General features: G+C 36.7%; 1 protein-coding gene across 5 annotated transcripts in view; it reads left to right on the top strand.

Annotated features, from left to right (window-relative positions):
- The first annotated feature begins 6,294 nt into the window (after positions 1-6,294).
- shank3b (SH3 and multiple ankyrin repeat domains 3b) overlaps positions 6,295-9,805 on the top strand; it is a 46,820-nt gene continuing 43,309 nt past the window's right edge. For 4 of the 5 annotated variants that reach the window (XM_032589057.1, XM_032589056.1, XM_032589055.1 and 1 more), the window contains exon 1: positions 6,296-6,555. The gene's annotated coding sequence lies outside the window, so the exon portion shown is untranslated. Of the gene's footprint in view, positions 6,556-9,805 lie in introns of all 5 variants that reach the window. The other variant, XM_032589053.1, reaches the window with a different exon arrangement.

The raw sequence follows: 9,805 nt of genomic DNA, 5'->3' as shown, positions 1-9,805 counted from the left end.
GCTGTGGAGCTGATGGAGCAGCTGGGCGTCTCAGAGGACCATCTGGTGACCGGAGCGTACATGGACCTGATACTGCAGGGACAAAAAGAGGCTTAAAGCATCACAGTTACATTGTAATCAGATTACAGTGAACAAAGTATCCAAGAGTTTAAATAAAATGTTAGTTTTGTGTGTGCTGATCTGTAAAAACTAGGAGGAAACATTCATATAATGTCCTGATTTCTTTTTCTAAATAAACATTTTTGAAATCATTCTGTTTTTTTTTTACAGTTTGTGTCATGTTTATAAATATTCAGTTTGATTTCTACTGAAAGGAAATTTAAAATGATCTCCTTCCTGCTGGGGATTTGTTGTGCCATAAAATCGTGAACAAGTGATGCGGAGTCAAACTAGAACTGCAATAAATGAATATTTTACCAGATAGAAAGACTATTTGGTTAAATATAATTAAAAAGTGAAGCTTTTAATGGACATTTTTCGTATGAAAGTAAACGCAAACTAAAATCTGTGTAGGTTTTTGGGTTAATCAAAATTTAAATTGACTAATTAAATGTTATTGTTTGATTACCTTCAATCCAACAGGGGGCGCTGTAATTCCACAATCGTCAAAGCTTTCCATCCTACATGGTGGAAAAGTTTCAACTGGAAAAAACTGCATGTATAAAAAGCCAGAAGTTTTCACACCCCTTCAGCCTTGCCACATTATAACCTCTGAATTTTATTTTATTTTGAGATTTCTTGTTATGCACCAACACAAAGTAGTGGATAATTGTGAAATAAAACTCAAATAGTACCGTACACAGTTGCCATTTTTATTTAGAAATAAAAATCTCAGAAGTGTGGCTTGCATTTGTATCCAGTCTCCTTTACTGTAAATCCACCTGTATATTTGGTTTGATTGGGGAACAAAGTAGGAACATTTGTTACATTTTCAGTCTGTTCACTTTCACACTGCACTGAGTTAAACCAGCCAAACCTTTTGGAAAACATGTTGCCCTCCTCACCTGTGAGGGCGCTACACCAAGAACCACTGAAAAAGACACTGAGCGAAACTTCCTCCTTTACGAAATTCAAATAAAGGTGTAGTGTCATCGGATTTTCCCAGTTGTAGGATTTCTCTTTTGTCTTTGATAAAAGACCGCAAGCCGTTTCTCCAGCTAGCACTGGTTAGCATGTCTGATTTGATTGTACTTACCCAGAATGCCTTGTGGTATAGTTCGCCTTTTGCTTTTGGAGCGGTCGCTGGTTCTCTTTCATTAGCATATGGATTCAAACCGCGCCAACATTTACTTCAACCAAACCGAGATCAAACATTCCCAAATTGGCTGGATTTGTACATTTCTTTGGAGATATGTCTTAAATTACATTCATAAGGTTCTTAAATAGTATTTGAGTTGGAAAAACCTGGACATAGTAAACGCATGGAAGATTTTTTTTTTTTTTATTGTCACAGGGATACAAAAATTTAACTTTTTGGGCTACATGTGAAACTTTGGATATGGAGCTAAATCCAGGACAATCCTGGAAGAAAACCTGTTGGAACTGGAGAAAACCTGAGACAGGGATGGAGACAACCACCCTGAACAAAGAACCAGAGACTGGATGGGACTGTTTATCAAATGGCCCAGTCAAAGTCTGGACTTGCATCCCTTAGAGCAGTGGTTCTTAACCTGGGTTCGATCGAACCCCAGGGGTTCGATGAGTCGGTCTCAGGGGTTCGGCGGAGCCTCTGCCGCGGAGGTAAAGACACACTTGTGTAAAGTCGTGATGACGCGCCCCGCTTGGCCATCACTGGCTGCAGAGGATCATGTTACATTGCTAGGCCAATCAGTGCTGCGGGGAATTTAGTGCGCGCAGTATCAGCGGCTGTCGTAGTTGTACGTCGCATGGTTTCTTTCTTAATATTTTAATCTATACTAAATATGTCGAGCAAAAAAAGAAGAAAATGAACAGACTTTGCTCTGAAGATGCACTTGCCAAGGTGAAGCCACGCCTCTCTGAACTGGTCTCCCAAAGACAACAGCAGGAGTCACACTGATTTGCAGGTATGTCATTTGTGCAAAACTTTATTCTGGCCCCAAAAAAGTATTTTGTGGATTCAAAACGACAAAAAACAAATTAAGTTTAAAATTAAAAAATGAAGTTATTAAAAAAAATGTAATTCTTTGAAAAAATCCAAATGTATTTTTAATTAGTAAAATAGTAAAAAAAATATTTTGGGGGGCTGAAATTCTTTTATGGGGCCAAAATATTTTTTGGGGGGCCAGAATAAAATAACACTGTAACTTGCTGTGAGTTCATGGTTTTGTTCTTTGAGCAAAGGTGACGTTCATGCATGGCTCATTTTGTGCACCAGCAAAAAAACATATACCTATGTCTTGAATTTGGAAAAAAAAATTATTTTATTTATCACTAAAGAAGGGTTCGGTGACTGCACATATGAAACATGAAACTGATGGGTTCGGTACCTCAAAAAAGGTTAAGAACCACTGCCTTAGAGACTGTTGCAGAGAAGAAGAGATGAAACTTTCTGTTCTCTAGATGTTCGAAGATGATTGAATTATAAGCTTATAACATGAGGTGGTTATAAAAAGCACACCACACTTTTCAGATCTTCATAAGTATTAAAAATTACATATAACTTCCCTCAATTTCTGCACTAATTTGTGTTGATCTGCATTAGGGCTGAAACGATTAATTGGATTAATCGTAATTAATTGATTATTGAAATAGTCGTCAACTGATTTACTAATCAATTATTTAGCTGGTGTATACAGACTCAAAAAACTAAAATATTCAGAGCAGTAATTGAGCCAAAACTGTACAAAATATTTATACATTTTGAATTTAAGATAAAAACACCTCTCTGTAAATATGACTTAGTTTTAGTTTTATCCGGTTCAATTAAAGTACATTTAAACAATAAAATGTTTATTTTCTGATTTAAAAAAGGAATCAAGTCCTTTGTTTACTACAATCATTTAATATATTTTAAATATTGTGAAAAAGTTTAAGTGGTGAAAGGAAAATCTGTAGAATGTGATATTTCTTTATACAGTTAATTGATTAATCGACCGGTAAACAGGCTCCACCTCCTCGATGACATCATCAGGTTGTACTCCTCGCTGAGCTGTGATTGGACCGTGGGCTCGTTGTGTTTTTGGCCGGCTGCATTATTACAGTCAGTAATCTGACACATTGGGAATGTTATCCCACAGAAATATGCTGCAGTCTGAAGCAGCAGAGACTGCGGAGCGTCCTTATGTGACCGGATGACGAACCCATTCAGAACATTTAAACTCCATCTGCTCCCGCTGTTTATTCACCAAAAGCAGATTTTAAGTCGGTTCTCGTCTACAAACGGTATTGGCAGAAGAAGAGGAGGGAAGCTGAAGATTACAGGTTTAACTGCTGAGTCACCAACACGTCTGATCCTTCGGCAGCAGAGCGATCGCCTGACTGGATGTTTGTTTCCTTCACTTTATGCAGAAACTGTCATTTCAGACAGGCATCACAGCAGCCAGCAGAGAAATCAAAGTTTATTTACCAACATGGAGTTTATGATTGAACCTCTGATCAAATATTATCTATCACTGATATCTGATCACAGACAAACTGATATAAACTCAGTTCTTTCTATCTGTCTTTTTCTTTTTTCTTCCTGACTTTCTTTCTTTCTGTCCAGTTTTCTGTCTGTTTTTCTTTCTTTCTGCTTTTCTTGTCTGTCTCTCCATCTGTTTTTCTGCATTCTTTCTTTTTTTTTCTTCTTTTTAGCTGTTCTTTTTTCTGTTTTTCTTTTTTCTGCCTTCCTTTTTTCTCTCTGCTTTTCCACCTGTTCTTTCTGTCTTTTTCTTTGTCATTCTTTCCATCTTTGACTGTTTTTTGTCTGTTTTCTTATCTTTGTACTTCTTTTGATGTTTTCTTTTTCTGTTTCTTTCTTTTTGATTTTCCATCTGTTCTTTCTCTTTGTTTCTATTTTTGTTTAGGTCCTTTTCTTTGTCATTCTTTCAATCTTTGACTGTTTTTCTTTTGCCTGTCTGGTTTTCCCTCCTTTCCTTCTCTCTCTCTCTCTGTCAGTTACAGTTGGATTCTGTCCAGCGTTTTGCTTTTCAGCCTCTAAACCTCATTAACTTTTACTCTGGTTATATTTTGCGTTTCTTAGCTACTGCACCAAAACATTTCCATTAATTAATAGCCTGATTTCAGTCGGAAACAAATTTCCAGATTTCAGTTTAGCTCTAAAAGTCCAAATAGATTTCTGTGAAGCAGTAATAAAGATTCCTGTGGTAAAAATACAGAAATGTTTTTGATATTTAAACCAGTATTAAAGATAAATTTCCTGCTTTGTTTCATTATAAATTAGATGAAGTGGTTATAAAGTACTGCAGTGAGAAACGGAAAATGTTTTAGAGATTTTTTTAAAAACCTTTTTGTATATTTTGTGTTTTTAACATTTAATTTAAGCAGGAAGGTTATTTACTTTCACATGATTAGTTTGGATTATTAATATTTATTATCCCTAATGGCTCAGTGACTTATTAATCATTTTATGTTTTATACCGTATTTTCCGCACTATAAGGCGCACCTAAAAACCTTCAATTTTCTCAAAAGCCGACAGTGCGCCTTATAATCCGGTGCGCCTTATATGAACCAATATTGAGCCACAACAGGTCTCGCAACTACGGTAAGCAGCCTCCGACTTCATTTTCCCCCGTAGAAGAAGAAGCGCGCAGTGCACGCTGGGTTTTGTGTAAAGACCCCAAAATGGCTCCTATTAAGAGACACGCTTACGATGCAGAGTTTAAGCTCCAGGCGATCAGTCATGCAGTAGAACACGGGAACAGGGCAGCAGCGAGAGAATTTAACATGAACGAATCAATGGTTATAGCAGAAGTGGATATACAGTATATTGTGATTGCACTAACGTTTGATTTACCGTAACAGTATCAGACTGTTTTTTACGTGTTTATTGAATCGAGGAAAAGTTCCCCTCCACTATATGTTATACCTTGCTGTTGTTAAAAGATAAATTGTGTCATGAAAATACCACGTCACTTACTTTACCTCGGGGAAAATAATAAAACAGCTGTTTATTCATTTTGGGAATGAATGGAGTTTTCAGAACGCTGGTTTGTAATTTATTAATAAAGTTTGACTGACCTATCTGACTGTTTTGTTGACATTCCCTTTAGTGCAGCTCCATCTAATGGATGCATAACGTAACCCCAACCTCTACTGTAGCGTCTATTCTATGCACCTTATAATGCGGAAAATACGGTATATATTAAACAAAGTTATTGAAATTGTAGAACTTTTTGTTAAATTAGTGTTTTGTTCTCAGACCAGTCGGACGTTTAGGGTGTATGAGAAACATCTCAAAACATAAAACTTTGTAGAATACTCTCACAAGACATTATTAATAGCTAATAATCAATAATTTATATATATATATAGATATAGATCTATATCTACATATATATATATATATAATAAATTATATATATATATATAATAAAGAATTGATCAGCCTTTTTCAGTTCTTTTGTGTTGTTTTTGTCTCTAAACTGTGGAAAGTTTGAAAACTTGCCTTGAAAATGGGTCTGTGTCCTCTTATCTGTTTTCTACCACAGTTTTTCCTTCCACTTAACTTTTTCAGGCAACATTTCAGCCTTAAAAATATTTTTTATTGGTTTTATGTGATGTTCTGATTTCCTGAGATTTTGTGTTTTTATTTGGTGTAATAAATATATGTACCAACTTGATTTTTGAGCCGAGTGTCTGGAATAGATTAACTTTTTGATGAATTTTTGTTCCTTCAGTCTGAACACTGTAGCTGCTGCAGGCAGCGGCATGAATGGAGGTGTTGTACAGTACGGCGCCTCATCACTGCAGCGCAGAAAGAACGGGGGTTGTGGGGGGGTTGACATGTGGAAAACACCCCTGAGTCACGTGACTCCGGCCACGTGCGATCCGATTGGTGGAAGCTGAAAGAATCTTTGAATCCGAAGCGTTTTGTTTTGAGTTTTGGACGAATAAATCTTCAGATCAGGTTCATGATGATGGTGATGCCGCCGGCGGCGCCGGTGTTTCTGGTGCTGATGCTGGCTGGAACCTGAATCCCAGTTGCACCGTTGCCATGGTGATGGGACTGCTCCTCCGCTCCTCTCTCTCTCTCTCTCTCTCTCTCTTCAGCTTACAGCGAAAAAAAGAGGGAGAGAAAGAGAGAGGTGTGTTTTCTAACCCACGCATTGGAGTGGGAGACGACGTGCACACACACACACAAGCACACACACTCGCAGAACCACAGAGAGTGTGTGTCATGCTGGCAGTGTGTGGGCTGAACCTAGCAGCCCTCCACTCGTCCTGCCTCTCCCACTTCTTCTTCTCCTCTCTCCCTCCACGTCTCCGGATACTCCACCTCCTCTTCCTCTTCTTTTCTCCATTCTCCATCACCTCTTCCTCTCCTCCTCCTCCTCGGTTCTTCTCTCCATCTCTCGTTTTGTTTTTTTATGTTCAGTTTTTCCATCATGGAGAGCTAGTCGCTGATCTTCAGGGTGAGTCTCTGCAGCTTTCTGCATGTTTTCCCCTCACACTGTGTGTGTGTGCGCGTGCGTGTGTGTGTGTGGGCGTGTTGGTGCGTGTGCGCCACTCACCTGCTGTCGCTCTCTAACTTTAAAACTACATTTTCTGAACGTTTTTCCATTTTCATTATTCTTGTCTGCGAGTTTTCTTTCTCCATCTCTTCATTTTTGTTTCATTTATTTCAGTTTTTGTTTCTTTTCACCTTTTTCTGTTGTTCTCCATCCAAACTCTCTGGGTTTTATTTCTCCTTTCCCTCCATCCTCATTCATTTTTCCAGTTTTCCTCCCCAATCATTTATTTCATTATTTCTTTTTCTTCTTCTCTTTTTGATTTTTCTCCCTCTTATTTCTTCTTCCTGTTTCCTCCAGCATCACTTCACTGTCCCGTGTGTGTGCGTGTGTGTGTGTTACATAACCTCAGCAGTGAGTGTGTAGGCTGTAATCTCAGACTGACATCTACAGGAGCAATCTGCCCCCCTTCAGATAAAACAGAAGCAAACAGGAACAGGAAGTTGCCCCCGTTGTTGCCCTGGAGGGCAATTTGCTCGTGTTGAGTTTGGAAACTTGCTGCCAAAGATCGAGGTTTCGTCTGGAATCAGAATTGTTACTGAAGTTGAAGTTTTGTTTGGTGGGATGAATTTTTCATCTGAAGTTGTTCCGGGTCCAGATTGACGCTGGTTCTATTCTGTCCTGGGCTCTAAACTGGTGATGGGTCAGAACCGGGTCGCTCCATTTTCACATGCAAGATCCGATTCCAGCGTTGAGAAACTCAGAGGCTCCAAGAAAGATTAACATGTTTTACCCCAAAAAACCAACCAACCAACCATCCAACCAACCATCCATCCATCCATTTTTTATTCATCCAACCAATAATCCATCCATCCACCCATCCGTCTGTCCGTCGCTTTACCCATCTTTCCATCTGTCCATCTTTGCCATTTTTGTTTTTTTCCAGGTTCCATATTTTGTCTCTAACCAGAACAGAAATTTATGTCTTTCTGGTAATTTTTTGTACTTTTAATCTTTCAGTTGATTTAAATTTAACTCCAACTTCTCCAAATATGATTCTGAAATGAAGAAAGACAAACACTGAATAAAAATGGCCGTTTCATTGCTTTGGATAACCGGAGATCATCAGTTGGCCAGAGATTGGAGCTTCCATCTCTGATCTGTGAAAAATGGGTCAGTTACTAAAAAAAACAACATTTTAGCAATTAATTAAAGCTTAAAATGGAGAACTAACAATACAAACATTTCAACCAACATGAATCAACCAAAGCTGAAGTAAAGATCAGGATTAAATCCTGGATGCATAAATGCAGAAGTTCACTTATATCATGTGAATATTTTTATTTACTTGTAGAAATCAGTTTCCCCTTGGCATTAAAAGTTGTTTTTTGGCTAAATAAACCATTTTTGTTGATCGTGATTGATTTGTAAAGCCAATAAGAGGCTAAAACATCCCAGCAGTGTATTTAAGTTAGTTTAACTGCAGTGACTCCTAAAATGATCACCAAGAGACTTTATTAATGAAATGTGATTTTTCCTGCTCATCTTTATCCTTTAATGTTTGTTTATTGTCACCAGTTTTCCTGGAATCATTTTCTGCAAGTCTACAAAATAAAAGTTAATAGGATTGAAAACAAAATTTGATTAAAAGTAAACAGGAAAAAAGTTGAACCTTACTTGATATCACCAGTATGACAAAGTATTAGAGAAGTATTACTAAGAAAAATTTGAAATAGTCAGAATAAAGTTCTGATAATGAGAATAAAGTCATAATATTTTGAGAATAAGGTGAAAATAATGCAAGAATAAAGTCCCGATAATGAGAATAAAGTCAGTGTTTAGAGATTAGTCATAATAACAAGAATAAAGTTGACATGTGAATAAAGTCACAATACGACAAGAATAGTAAAAATAATACAAGAATTAAGTCAATATTATGCTCCCAGTTTTATGACTTTATTCTTGTATGACAATATTATCGTAATTTTACAACCTTATTCTTTTAATTGCATTTTTTTATTATTTTAGATTGAATTTACAGCAAAATACCAAAACAAACAGAAAAACTGACTATGTTTTCATACAGGAGACCAAATGTATAAAAACTAGCAGCTTTAGTTTCTTAATTTTTCCACTATTTTGATGCTAATCCTCACATAGTTTGATAGCAACACACACAGACTGGCTGGTCTTTAATATTTTTAGATAATGTTAATATTTTGCTTTGAAAACTGTGTAACCCCAATTTGATGCAATCAGACAGATGTCAGGATTTCATTCACTTCACAAAACAGCTTGATTAAAACTGTGTAAATAAATTCAACTGGTGATTTTGTCCTCAGCAAATCTTTGGGAAAACTTGCTGGAAGAGAAATTTCAATGATGTAACGATGTGGCATCAAATCTGCCATTTTTATTTTTATTTTTTTACTGAACTTGAATCTCTAATACTGTGGAGATTCACACAATTTCAGATAAGGGAGGAGCTGGTGGCAGTTCAGGATATTTATGACCCATGAGTAATGTTTCATGCTTATTTGAAACGTTACTTGGATGTTAAGTGGAGGAATGTAAATTTAGATTCTGTAGGAAGACGATGAGCTGTGGGAGTTTGTGAAGGCTCTGAAACTAGTTCATGCTGTCTGCGTCGTCTTTCATCGCTTATACAAACGGCAAACATTAAAACTAAATTAAGTAAACAAACATCTCAGAACCTAAAACATAGCTTCATAACCGATGGGTTAAAACGATGTCTGCTAGCTTCAAAATAACATTTTTGAACACATTATGCATCTCAAAAACTGATTTTTTTAGGCATTTAATTTACGACTTATACAAGAAAATGCATCAAAAACAGTCAAATTGAGCATTTATTATGATTTAAAGCAACTCCAGCCTTGGATGAATAATTCCACTTTATTATTTATTGAACAGAAACTGAACCCAAACCAGAAGCATTGATTTAACTGAATGATCCTAGATGAACTTCAGGTTATTTAGAAATGGTTTTATAACTCTTGCTTATGGTTTGACAGCAACAGAGTTGGATAGTAACTGTGCCTACATTTACTCAGTTACATCTACTTGAGTAACTTTTTGGAAAAAAATTACTTTTAGGAGTATTTTTACTCGAGTAACTTTATTTTGAAGTATTTCTGATCTTAAGTAGTTTCTTGGTTTTCTACCCACTGAATGAAAAACAAACATGTTTCAA

This window comes from Xiphophorus hellerii, chromosome 17 (genome assembly GCF_003331165.1).
Source record: "Xiphophorus hellerii strain 12219 chromosome 17, Xiphophorus_hellerii-4.1, whole genome shotgun sequence".
Taxonomy (NCBI): Eukaryota; Metazoa; Chordata; class Actinopteri; order Cyprinodontiformes; family Poeciliidae; genus Xiphophorus; species Xiphophorus hellerii.
The sequence above is the reverse complement of the archived record's forward strand: the minus strand, read 5'-3'. Positions and strand labels throughout refer to the sequence as shown.